A 12,579-nucleotide genomic window follows, 5' to 3' on the forward strand; every position below is an offset into this window, starting at 1 on the left:
TCATTAAAGAAAAACCAATCAAAACAAGAAAGTGCTAGTTCTTACCTATCAAAGGTAAAAACCACAGGATTGCATTTATAAACACTGTGATTTGGCTGTGCTTTCTACTTCCCTGAGAAAGTTTGCCAGTATTACCACCATTCAGTTCTTAGTAACATCTGCGGTGCCTGCCTGCTCTCTTCAGCCAGTCTCCAGCTACAGAGGCCTTTTCCTCTTAAAAGTGTTCAGAGAAGAAACAGCTCAGTCTCCCATGCCAAACCATCTAACTACTTAGCTATGCGTGTTAAGAATTTATTTACTGAGAGGATATTTAGTAAATGTCTTTACAAGAAGGAGATAGAGCTGGAAGTTGTGGAAGAGGCTAGATCATTGACTTTGTGTTATAAGCATCTATATGTTTATAGGGTGTGTTTGAATTTCTGACCATGTGAAAACTTTTTACATTCTACATTATTTTTTAAATTTGCATCAGTGTATGGGGTATAAGTGCAGTCTTGCTACACGCATAGTGCAGTGGCCAAGTCAGGGCTTCTAGGGTACCCATCACCTGAATAATGTACATTGAATGTATTAAGTAATTTCTCACCATCCACTCTCCTCCCATCTCTCACCCTTCCAAGTCTCAAGCAATCCTCTTAACTCAGCCTCCCAAGTAACTAGGACTACAGGTACATACCACCGTGCCCAGCTAATTTGAAAAAAAAAAAAAAAAACAACTTTTTTTTTTGTAAAATCAGGGTCTCACCATGTTGCTTAGGCTGGTCATGAACTCCTGGGCTCAAGCAATGTTCTCACCTCAGCCTCCCAAATTGCTGAGATTATAGACATGACCCACCATGCCCAGCCCAAGTTCACACATTGTTTAGCTCCCACTTACAGGTGAGAACCTGTGTTATTTCCCTGTGTCTAACTTAGCTTACATAAGATAATGATGTCCAGTTCCATACACATTGCTGTAAAAGACATGATTTTATCCTTTCTATGGCTGAATAGTATTCCACTGTGTATATATACTGCATTCTCTTGATGGATTCTTAAGTTGATCCAATATCTTTGTTATTGTGAATAGTGCTGCAATAAACATGGGAGTGTAGGGTTGGTGTTAGTCTTGCTCTGCTCTGAGGTGGTCAGCCTGGTCTGTGACTGTGTTGGGTCTATAAATCAACTAGAACATGTTAGGAGAAACAACTATGGAATGAGAGAATTTGCAGTCACACCAGATGACAAAGGATCCAAGCATCTAATTGGGTTATATACCTGGGAAAGGAATAATGTATAGAAATTATAGCAGCATTCACGGAAATAGAATCTAGAAGAGCCAGTAAGCATACTGGCCATGGTTTCAGAGAATATGTTAAAGGAAATAGTTTTGGACTGATGAAACAGGAGAACATTAAGCAGTGAGGCACTCCAACAGAGGCTGACGTGGCAAGTACTGAGTTCTCTCATTATGAGAACTGTTCAGAACTGTTCTGAACAGTTTTGCTTATCGTCAGATGGAATAAGGGATAGAGATCAAACTCAGGAATTCTTAGAGGCTACCACATTTTTACCTGTACTTCATAGGAGTTCCCAGATATTTTAAAACACAAAAGATAGTTCTATATAATAAAACAAACTTAAAGTATATTGTAAAACTACAAGTCAGCCATCTAGCTTGTCAGGAACAATTCCAGTGTACTGGCTATTGAAAGCAGAGCTACAGAAGGTTTAGACATGACAGAAGGCCATAGGACCACTTTTATTACCTTTTTTATTTGGCTTTGTTCTCTGCCTTTTTCTAAACTTTAGAAAAAAGTTAGCCAGCTTTACTACATCTCAGCTTTCAGGGAAGTCTAGGGAATCAGCCCTCCCACTTTTCAGCCAGCTTCCAGCTGATAGATTCCGGGCAACTGCTTAGAGAGAGCAAAAGTAGACATGACCTTGGGCGAAGGTGGTAAAGTAACTTTGGTCTGACCTTTCCTTCCTCACAGACTACCAAGTCCTGAAAGTGAATGTTTAATACTCTTGGCAAGATTACTGGCCTCTGTTCCAAACAATTACTGAACTAATCTAAATTACACAAACACAAGACCATTTATCAAGGTCAGCCTGCAACGATTTGCATATGTAGGCAAAGCGTTCCCAGTACAAAGGGTGAACTGAGGAGAAGTAAAACAGAAATGAGTTGATTAGTCAAAAAAAAAAAAAAAAAAAAAAGACTCATTAAATATCTAACAGTGGCCAAGTTTACAGGTTTGGTTACCTAAATGATTATTGTCTTATGAGACAAAAAGATATTTTTCTTCTTTGGTAATAACTTTTAAAACAGACCACCTTGCAAATGTAGATTGAGACATTTGACCTCAAAGGTTTTTAACATTCTTTTTGACAAATAAGAAAAGGAAGGAAAAGAGACTGTTGTTTTTTGTTTTTTTTTTTCTTTTGAGACAGAGTCTCACTCTGTTGCCCTGGCTGGAGTGCAGTCTTTGCTCACTGCAACCTCTGCCCCTACCCACTTCCCTGCTTCAAGCAATTCTCATAGACAAGGTATCTCAGCCTCCCAAGTAGCTGAGATTACAGGCGATCACCACCATGCCCAGCTAATTTTTTGTATTTTTAGTACAGACAGGGTTTTGCCATGTTGGCCAGGCTGGTTTTAATTTCCTGAACTCGAGTGATCTGCCCGCCTTGGCCTCGCAAAGTCCTGGGATTACAGGCATAAGCCACAGCACCTGGCCAGTAAAGAGACTTTACCTGTGGGAAGTGGTGATGAGAATATTTCCAACCCAGGGAACAGATCCAACACTGCCTTTCAGATGTTATTTTCTGTGGGAATAATCAATTCCCAAAAACTTTCGGTTGTCTGTTAATACCCTTAAAGGGGCTTGCTTCCGATTCTCCACACTCACCTGAAAAATTTACATCCAAAGTTAAAATCAAATAATACAGTCACAAAAAGAGAAATACTGTATGATTCCACTTTTATGAGGTACCTAGAGTAGTCAAATTATAAGAGACAAAAAGTGTAATGGTGGTGGCCATGGGCTTGGGGGACGGGAAAATGGGGACTTGTTTAATGGGTATAAAGTTTCAGTTTGTGATGATTACAAAAGTTGTAGAGATAGATGGTAATGAAATTGACTAAAATTTAAATGTCCTCAACACTATTATACACTTAAAATGATTCAGATGGTAGATTTTATGTTACATGTATTTTACCACTGTTTAAAATAAAATGTTAAAATCAATTATATTTATAGACAAAGGAATATCACAGTGACTGAACATTAAAAATCCAGTTTTGCATCCTCAGTATCAGAGCCTCCATTGGAATATTTCACGTCTGGGGAGCTCTGTAACAAGCTGATCATCTTTGACTCTGGCACCGAAGTGGACCATGATATTGGGTCTGTGGCCTTCCTCATGGCAAAGAACTGGAAGCTGGAAGCTGGTGTAGATCAGACAGGTGGGGGCAGCTCATAGTGGTAGGATGCCTGGCTTGTTCAGTGCTGAGCACAAAGGTGATGGATAGTAAATACCAAAACCTGTCTTAAATCGTTGAGAAATAAATAGGGCGAGCAAGCCTGCATTTAAAACCACAACTACAATGTCAGGGAAATAATAGGTAACCTATTAGTATCACCTGAGAACTATAAGGTATGATGAAAAGCAAATATCTGCTGCTTTACATAATTTTGATAATAGACTCATTGTATGTTTTTATATCCCTAGAGGAAAGCCAACTAGGAGTATGGTTTTCACCAAGTAGAGACCGCCCAGGGCTAGCTTCATAGGTATGCTACCTGTGCAGTTACACTGCTTCCCATGTTCTGAAGGGCTTTGTACTTGGTTTAATTACAGTTGTTGCCTTTTTCATATTTTTAACACTTTTTGAACAAGGGGCTCCATGTTTTCCTTTCTGCTAGGTCTTTCAAATCATGTACCTGGTCCTGCTGGCACCAGTAAGAATATCAAACTACTGTCCAGGTTGAAATATCATGATCGTGCAAGTGATGCACAAGCCTAATTTGAGCAGATACGAAGCGTTAAAGGGCCTGGGGCTGGTACAGACAACCCAGAGGGAGATATTATTTGGGAATCTGGGATGGAGTTAAAGAAAAAACACAGACAGAAAATATTTATAGTATTCCATATATTTGTGACTCTAAGCTTGCCTGTCAGTAAACTGTTGGGGACAGAGTCCTGTGGCCAGTCAGTATCATTATCCAGTCACGTAATTACATGTCTGCTATGATCCTCCTTTCCTACTCATGCTGTCCTTGCTACATAGAGGAGATCCTGGATAGGAAAAGGCCACGGTTCTGTCTCCTGTTGTGCCCAGTGAGTAGGATTGCAGGGTCTCTTATGCCTTCTATCGGGACATGTGATTGCTTGCATTGCTTCTTCTGCCCTTGCTATCATCTTTCATCTTTATCCCCTCAACAGAGTGGGCCTGCCGAGAGAAGGTGCATTAAACCAGTCCTCACAAATCACATCAGAGATTTCAACTAACTGGGGACTTGGAAGAGGAAGGAGATTTCCAAGCTACAGGCTGGGTTGGACTTGGGGACTGGTGTGGAGGAGCAGAGATTGTCCCAGAAGAGAAGGAGTAGGGATCTTTTGGTGAGATAAGATGGTAGAAAGGGGCTTCCATCCATGACAGTGGAACTCACTGTCAGAAGGACTATTATTGTCTAGGCAAAGTTATCAGAGCTGAGTTGTCTAGAGGGAATGTTGAGGGAACTGTGTTAGCTCTGAATTTCTGATCATTTCACCAGCTCCCATTTCTTCAGGGCATATTCCCCTCAGTTCCTTTATCATACAGAATAGCAGCACCTGATTTCAGTCTGACACAGATTCAATTTCTGGAATTGTCACTATATAGATGGGAGACCTTAGGTAGGTTACTTTACCTCTCTGAGTGCACATTTTCTCATTTTATAAAACAGATAAAGCACATTAATAATATTACTGTGATGACTAAATAAAAAACTGTGTCAAATGTGGAGCACAAAATAGATCCCAAATGATTTGTATCTAATATTAATATAATAAGCATTATAACTGTTATTCAAACAGGGAAGAGCTAAAGATATACCAACCAGACTAATCCAAAAATCCGTGGGGATTAAGCTGTAAAGAAAGCTAATTGTTATTCATTTACATAGTCAACATATCATTATTGTTTGTTTATTTCCTGGTTGTTGTTTTTATTTTGTATGTGCAGATGTAATTAATTCTACATTTTAAAATTGGAAATATGTATCTGAATAGTGAGCCCTGGAGCTGTCAGATTATCTTTCAGGGTTCTGTAAATAGGATGATAAGTAGGGACAGTATAAATTCTTATCCCCTGTGAAGACTGTTAATTTCACTTCTATAGAAACAGAGTCTTCTAGACCTGCAAAAAATCTTACAAATCATCTACTAAAGTGTCCTGTTTTAACAAATGAAGAAATTGCAATCTGTTAAACTGTCTTTTAAAGTATTGAATTTATTTTCCCCTGAAATTTTATCAGTTCGATAAAAATAAAATCATTTTATTCGTTTAATTTGGTTACCTTTAAGTAAGTTAAGTCACTTCAATCTAAGTCTTAGCTGGGAAGCAAGACTTCTATTATTGTAGCCACTGCTTTCCTTTTATTAAGCTCTTGAAATGATTATTTTGAACAAAATGCTTGGTACTACATTTAATTTATAAATGGCGTGTTGCTTTCCACTTGCAGTGTTATACAAAGGTGGATTGAATTAATTTACCTATACAACTTTCTGTTCCTGCATAATGATGCTTTTTCTGTGTGAGTTGTTCATAAATCAGATAAATGTGGTTCTTTCATCTTGCTTCAAAATATACAATGTGGTTGCTCAAATCTCCTCCTTAGAAATACACAGGAAACATGCAGCACACACAGTACTCAGCGAAGACTCTATCACTCTGGTTCTTGCTTCCATTCTCACTCCCTTTTTCCTTTTCCCAGTAGGAAAAGTACTCAGTGGGTCTATTTGCCTTTTAAACTCTTACGCTTACTGTGCAATCACATGGTATAGATAGCAGGACGTGTTTTGTTCCTTGTTCCCCAGACTGTGTCACTTCAGCATATGTTGCCAAGTTGTACCTCATTGTGTCAAATGGAGCTTGACCACTTCCCTTCAGAACACAATTTGAGTCAGCAGAGTGATTTCAGAGTTGAGTGCTTACTCTGAATGTGGTTTGTAACTGATGAATTTTCCAACACAGGAGAAAAGATGCCATAGGCCAAAATATCAGTAAAATCTTCAGCTCACTGAAGTGACATAATGGTTGTCTCTTTGCAAATGGTTGTATTAAGTAAGCATATTATTGAAAGCGATGCTCTTTTGAGGGATGCCATATGAGAAAGGTTAATTTTTCTAGACCAATGACTTAGTTTTAAGCACTTTTATTCCTGATAAGGATATTTATGTCTAGACGGCTGAATATAATTCATTTGCAAATCTTGTTCCCCATAATTTCTATTCCATCTGCCTTTACAAATACACACACATAGAGCAACTTAGTTAAAAGGGATCTTTTTCCCATTGTCTAATCTTCCATTTAAATAAATCCTACCTATACTGTAACCTTTTATTCCATGGTGAGTAGTTTTCTAGATTACAAGTTTGGAGTTTTTCCCCCAGGTAACAGATTCTGGAAGGACTTCAAATGCCATGCATTTTTAACCTCTACTTAAGTCGACATAGATGTAGAAATAAAAATGAGTGCCAGGAAATTCATAACCCGTGATAGAATCATACAAATCTCAAGAATGTTCCCAAGAATACTCTAGGGTTGAAAGATAATTATGTTTTAAGTATTCACAAAGGACAAAGGCATTAGTTTCTCTGAATTATTTCAATGGTATATATGTGTTTTGTTATGTAGGAAACTTCTTCACATTACAAACCCAAAATTTTTCATATATGAGCATGGGAGAACTCTGGAGAGACAATCATCAAAATCATTTATGAATTTTCTTATATCTGGCAGTGTTCTGCCAATAATTTAAGATGGCAACAATCTTCAGTTCAGATGTTCATTCTCTCTTTGGAAGATTTGTGTTTGCTAACTAATAGAGGTGATTTTTTTTTTTACAAGAGTTAGTAATCAAGGGATCAAAATGAGAGGACAACATTTTTTAAAAACTCAGAGAAATAGTCAAACACCATTAACTGTACCCTGTCATCAGAATTTTTCCTCTCAACTCTTCTGTACTCAGCTCTTAAGTTTCAAATCTGGCTGCACATTATCATTTTAGAACTTTTTAAAAAACGTCTACACCTGGCCTTGCTGTCAAGCAATGAAGTGACTTTGAAGGTGGAACCCAATAAGTCAGGATTCAGCACCATGACCTTATAGGGCTTTGCATGTGCTGACGAGGGTTAATCATAAATAGTGACCAGTGGAGTAATAGAAACTACTGCTAGTTAGAGTCCTACCTGGACATCATCATCAAAAAAGCTGAGGGACTTTTAAGGGGAGACTGTGTTTCTCTTCAGGAGGATGTGAAAGTTTTATCACAGATCTCAGTTTAAAGTAGGAACATCACATAGCATAAAGAACATCTTGAAAATTAACAAGGTGCACTTTAAAACAGAACACATTCTGGTATAAGATATAAAGGAATAATCTCTTTGATGGGGGCAATACACTTTAAGAATGAAAAAAAAAATGAGAGCTATAGAGAAATACACTCTAGTGGGAAAAGGGACCCATTCTAATGAGCCCAACTCTTCATCCTCAAATTTCTAACTATGACATGGGGTTTTATTAGTTTCACCCTTCCTGCTGTCATCACCCTTTACTCCAAGGTACCAAATACCCACTTTTCTGAGTCGAAAGACAAGAGCCACAAATGAAGCAGAATGCCCAAAACACATTCTGATAATACGTTCTTAGGGCCTAGCAGCTGATGGCATAATTTGCTATTTCAGAACTATATATTTTAACAAATTTTTAAAAATTTTGTGTGGATATCTCCTAAAATTTTTCTTCTCTTTTCTTTAGAAAGTTAATGCTGGACCTAGTTATATTAAAAAGAATAATGGGAAGGGCATTTTGTTTCATTTGTGGGTTTTGTCTTTGGACTAAGAAAAGAGGATATTGATATTTTTCGGTAATGGATAGTGATGGCAGGTAGGATCAAACAAATAAAACCTCAAGACACAGAAGTGTGGGGGTGAAAAGTTGAGACCATTAGCCATGTGCAGAAAACACAAACTGGACCCCTTCCTGACACCTTACACTAAAGTTAATTCCAGATGGATTAAACATTTAAACATAAGACCTAACACCATAAAAACCCTAGAAGAAAACTTAGGCTAAACCATTCAGGACATAGGCATAGGCAAGGACTTCATGGCTAAAACACCAAATGCATTGGCAACAAAAGCCAAAATAGACAAATGGGATCTAATTAAACTCCAGAGCTTCTGTACAGCAAAAGAAACAATCATTAGAGTGAACCAGCAGCCAACAGAATGGGGAAAAAATTTTTGCAGTCTACCCATCTGACAAAGGGCTTATATCCAGAATCTACAAAGAACTAAAACAGATTTACAAGAAAAAACCCCATTCAAAAGTGGGTGAAGGACATGAACAGACACTTTTCAAAAGAAGACATATATGAGGCCAACAAACATATGAAAAAATGCTCATCATCACTGGTCATTAGAGAAATGCAAATCAAAACCACATTGAGATACCATCTCATGCCAGTTAGAATGGCGATCATTTAAAAATCTGGAGACAACCGATGCTGGAGAGGATATAGAGAAATAGAAACACTTACACTGTTGGTGGGAGTGTAAATTAGTTCAACCATTGTGTAAGACAGTATGGCGATTCCTAAAGGACCTAGAAATAGAAATTCCATTTGACCCAGCAATCCCATTACTGGGTATATATCCAAAGGATTATAAATTGTTCTGTTATAAAGACGCATGCACACGTATGTTCATTGAGGCACTGTTTACAACAGCATAGACCTGGAACCAACCAAATGCCCATCGATGATAGACTGGACAAGGAAAATGTGGCATATATACACCATGGAATACTATGCAGCCATAAAAATGATGAGTTTGTGTCCTTTGTAGGGACATGGATGAATCTGGCAACTATCATTCTCGGCAAACTGACATAAGAACAAAAAATCAAAGACTGCATGTTCTCACTCATAGGTAGGTGTTGAACAATGAGAACACATGGACACAGAGAGGGGAGCATCACACACTGGGGTCTGTTGCGGGGGACTAGGGGAGGGACAGTGGAGGGTAAGGAGGTTGGGGAGGGATAACATGGGGAGAAATGCCAGATATAGGTGACAGCGGGAATGGAGGCAGCAAACCACATTGCCATGTATGTACCTATGCAACAGTCCTGCATGATCTGCACATGTACCCCAGAACCTAAAGTACAATAAAAGAAAAAATAGGCCCCTTTTCCCAGCAGAGTTTGTTTTTCTTAACAGGTCTCATTCTGTTTTCATTCTTAAAAGAGTATTCTAGAAAGATAATTATCAGAAAGATGATTCCATTATAGCTTATCTTGTATCTCCAGGCTTATGGTTATACACCAGTGAGATAATTAAAACAACATTTTTGGTTGAAAACCTTCTAAACCACAGTGAGTACTGAAACTACATATTTTTATTAATCAAGCATAAATTTCTAACAAAGATGGTACAAGAAGTTCAAACAAGTTGCATTTTTGCCCCTTTTAAAATACTATAGGCTGTTACCAGTGATACATTTTCTTATCATTTTCAAAGGCATAGATTATAAAGTTTGATGGAATGTGCATCTTCAAACTTTTCAGAAATGTATGTTTAATTCTTTTCTGTGAAAGTTGACAGCTAATAGACCCATTTAGCTCATTCTTCAGGGCCTCTGTTATACAATGATTTTCTATTGTTTAAACAAACAATACATCAGTTTCTTTATAATAGCCACATGTTGAAAGAAAGCCACCCATTCAGTAAAATATGAATGAGATAGTTATTTTAACAGCTATGAAAACTTGAATCAAGTTGTCTGGGTACTTTAGCTGAATTGATAATGGAGGAAATTAGGCAGTGCAAGCTGCTCTTTTCTGAGTGCCTGCCTGCACTGTCCCTCCATTATTAATCACAACATGGCCATTGACATTCCTGTCAGATCCACTTCAGAGTGCTGATTGCTGGTCTGTGTCACTCCATGTGAGAATACATTCTGGAAGCTGCATTTTATGTTCCCAGATAAGTGCCGAGCATTCTTTTGGAAGTAGCATCCTTCTCTCCCTGAGGGCGTAATCTGTCAACTTTTCCCAATTCAGGCAAGTGCAGCTGCCTTACGGAATAGAGAGCGATTCACTCACCTGCTCACTTACTCATTCCTTTGACAAATTTTACACATTTGCTATGTTCCAAACACTGTACCAGGTACTAAGAACATAAAAGATGAATAAGATGCAGTCCTTGCCTTCAAGTGACTCACAATCTAGCAGAGGATAAAGACAAAAATCAGCCAATTTGCCAGATGCAAAGTATACCTGATTTATTCAGGAAAGGCAAAGATGGCTTATTTGCAAATGCCAGTTCAAGGAAATTAAATACAGAATAGGTCGTCAGAGAAGTGGCCAGTGGACTTGTGTTTTCAGTGGATTCAGTTCTTATCCAAAGCATATGCCTATATCATTGATACTTTCCTAAATATTTTCAAAGTTTTTTCTTTCTTTCAGAAGTAGTTAATTGCTGGGAAGAGCCTGTCTTCATTAGGATAAATTTGTCTTGCATACTCTTTTAATTTTCAATTTTTGTGAGTACATACTAGGTATATATAGTTATCACAATCTAGCAGAGGCGAAAGACAAATCAGCCAACTTGCCATATGCAAAGTGTGTGTATATGTATATACATATAATGGGGTACAGGAGATGTTTTGATACAGGCATGCAATACATAATAATCACATCATAGAAACTGGACTATCTGTCCCCCCAAACATTTATCCTTTGTTTTACACACAATCCAGTTACATTTTTTATTTATTTCAAAATGTACAATTAAATTATTATTGACTATAATTACCCTGTTGTGCTGTCAAACTAGGTCTTACTGATTCTGTGTTTTGTTGTATCCACTACCCTTCCCATTCTCTTGCAACCATTCTTCTACTGTCTATCTCCATGAGTTCAACTGCTTTGATTTTTAGATAACACAAATAATTCAGAACATGTGATGTTTGTCTTACTGTGCCTGACTTATTTCACTTAACATAATGACCTCCAGTTTCATCCATGTTGTTGCAGGTAACAGGATCTCATTTTTTTATGACTGAATAGTACTTTATTTTGTATATATGCCACATCTTCTTTATCCATTCATCTGCTAATGGACACATAAGTTCCTTCCAAATCTTGGCTATTGTGAACAGTGTTGCAACAAACATGAGGGTGCAGATATCTCTTTGATATCCCCATTTCCTTTCTTTTGAATATATGCCTAGCAGTGGAATTCCTGGATCGTGTGTTAGCTCTATTCTTAGATTTTGAGGCGCCTCCAAACGCTTCTGTTCTGCGTAGTGGTTGTACTACTTTACATTTCTGCCAACAGTGTATGAGGGTTCCCTATGCTCCATATCTTCTCCAGCATTTGCTATCACCTGTCTTTGGAATAAAAACCATTTTAACTGGGGTGAGATGATATCTCATTGTGGTTTTGATTTACATTTCTCTGATGATCAGTGATGTTGAGCACCTGTTCATATGCCTGTTTGCCTCTCGTATGTCTTCTTTTGAGAAATGTTTATACAAATCTTTTATCTATTTTTTGAGTGGATTATGAGATTTTTTTCTATAGAGTTATTTGAGCTCTTTGTATATTTTGGTTGTTAATCCCTGGTCAGATGGATATTTTGCAAATATTTTCTCCCATTCTGTGAGTTGTTTCTTCACTTTGTTGATTGTTCTCCTTGCTGTGCAGAAGCTTTTTAACTTGACGTGATCCCATCTGTCTATTTTTGTTTTCATTTCCTGTGCTTGCAAGGTATTATTCAAGAAATTTTTTCCTAGACCAATGTCTTGGTGATTTTCTCCAATGTTTTCTTGTATTGGTTGCATAGTTTAAGGTCTTAGATTTAAGCCTTTAGTTCATTTTGATTTGCTTTTTGTATGTGGCGAGAGTTAGGAGTCTAGTTTCATTCTTCTGCATATGGACATCCAGTTGTCCCGGCACCATTTATTGAAGAGACTATGTTTTCTCCAGTGTATGTTCTTGGGACATACTCTTTTATTCCTTCAAGGCCTACATATATATTCTGATTTATATAGAAATCTGATTTGAGTTACACAGAGAAATTTTCATTACATTTTGCTTGTGGATGTTTAACAAAAAATGATTTAAACCCCAAACCTAACTATTGTGTTTGTCTAAATCCAAGTGAGTTACAGCAATTAGAATATAGTTTCGAATATTTTTGACAACTCTTCCTGAGTGATTTTTGAAAACTGAACTGCTTCCGGGAGGAGATTTCCATTCTCGCACAGCATTGGCATTAACAAATATGTCATCATGACATTAAAAAAAAGCTGAAGTTGCATTT

At 37.6% G+C, this 12,579-nt stretch overlaps 1 protein-coding gene across 5 annotated transcripts in view; it reads left to right on the forward strand.

The window, feature by feature from the left end:
* Positions 1 to 12,579, forward strand: part of TMEM117 (transmembrane protein 117) — a 515,768-nt gene that overhangs the window by 467,864 nt on the left and 35,325 nt on the right. The window lies entirely within an intron of this gene.

The sequence above is a fragment of the Saimiri boliviensis genome, chromosome 7 (genome assembly GCF_048565385.1).
Source record: "Saimiri boliviensis isolate mSaiBol1 chromosome 7, mSaiBol1.pri, whole genome shotgun sequence".
In the NCBI taxonomy this organism is placed as follows: Eukaryota; Metazoa; Chordata; class Mammalia; order Primates; family Cebidae; genus Saimiri; species Saimiri boliviensis.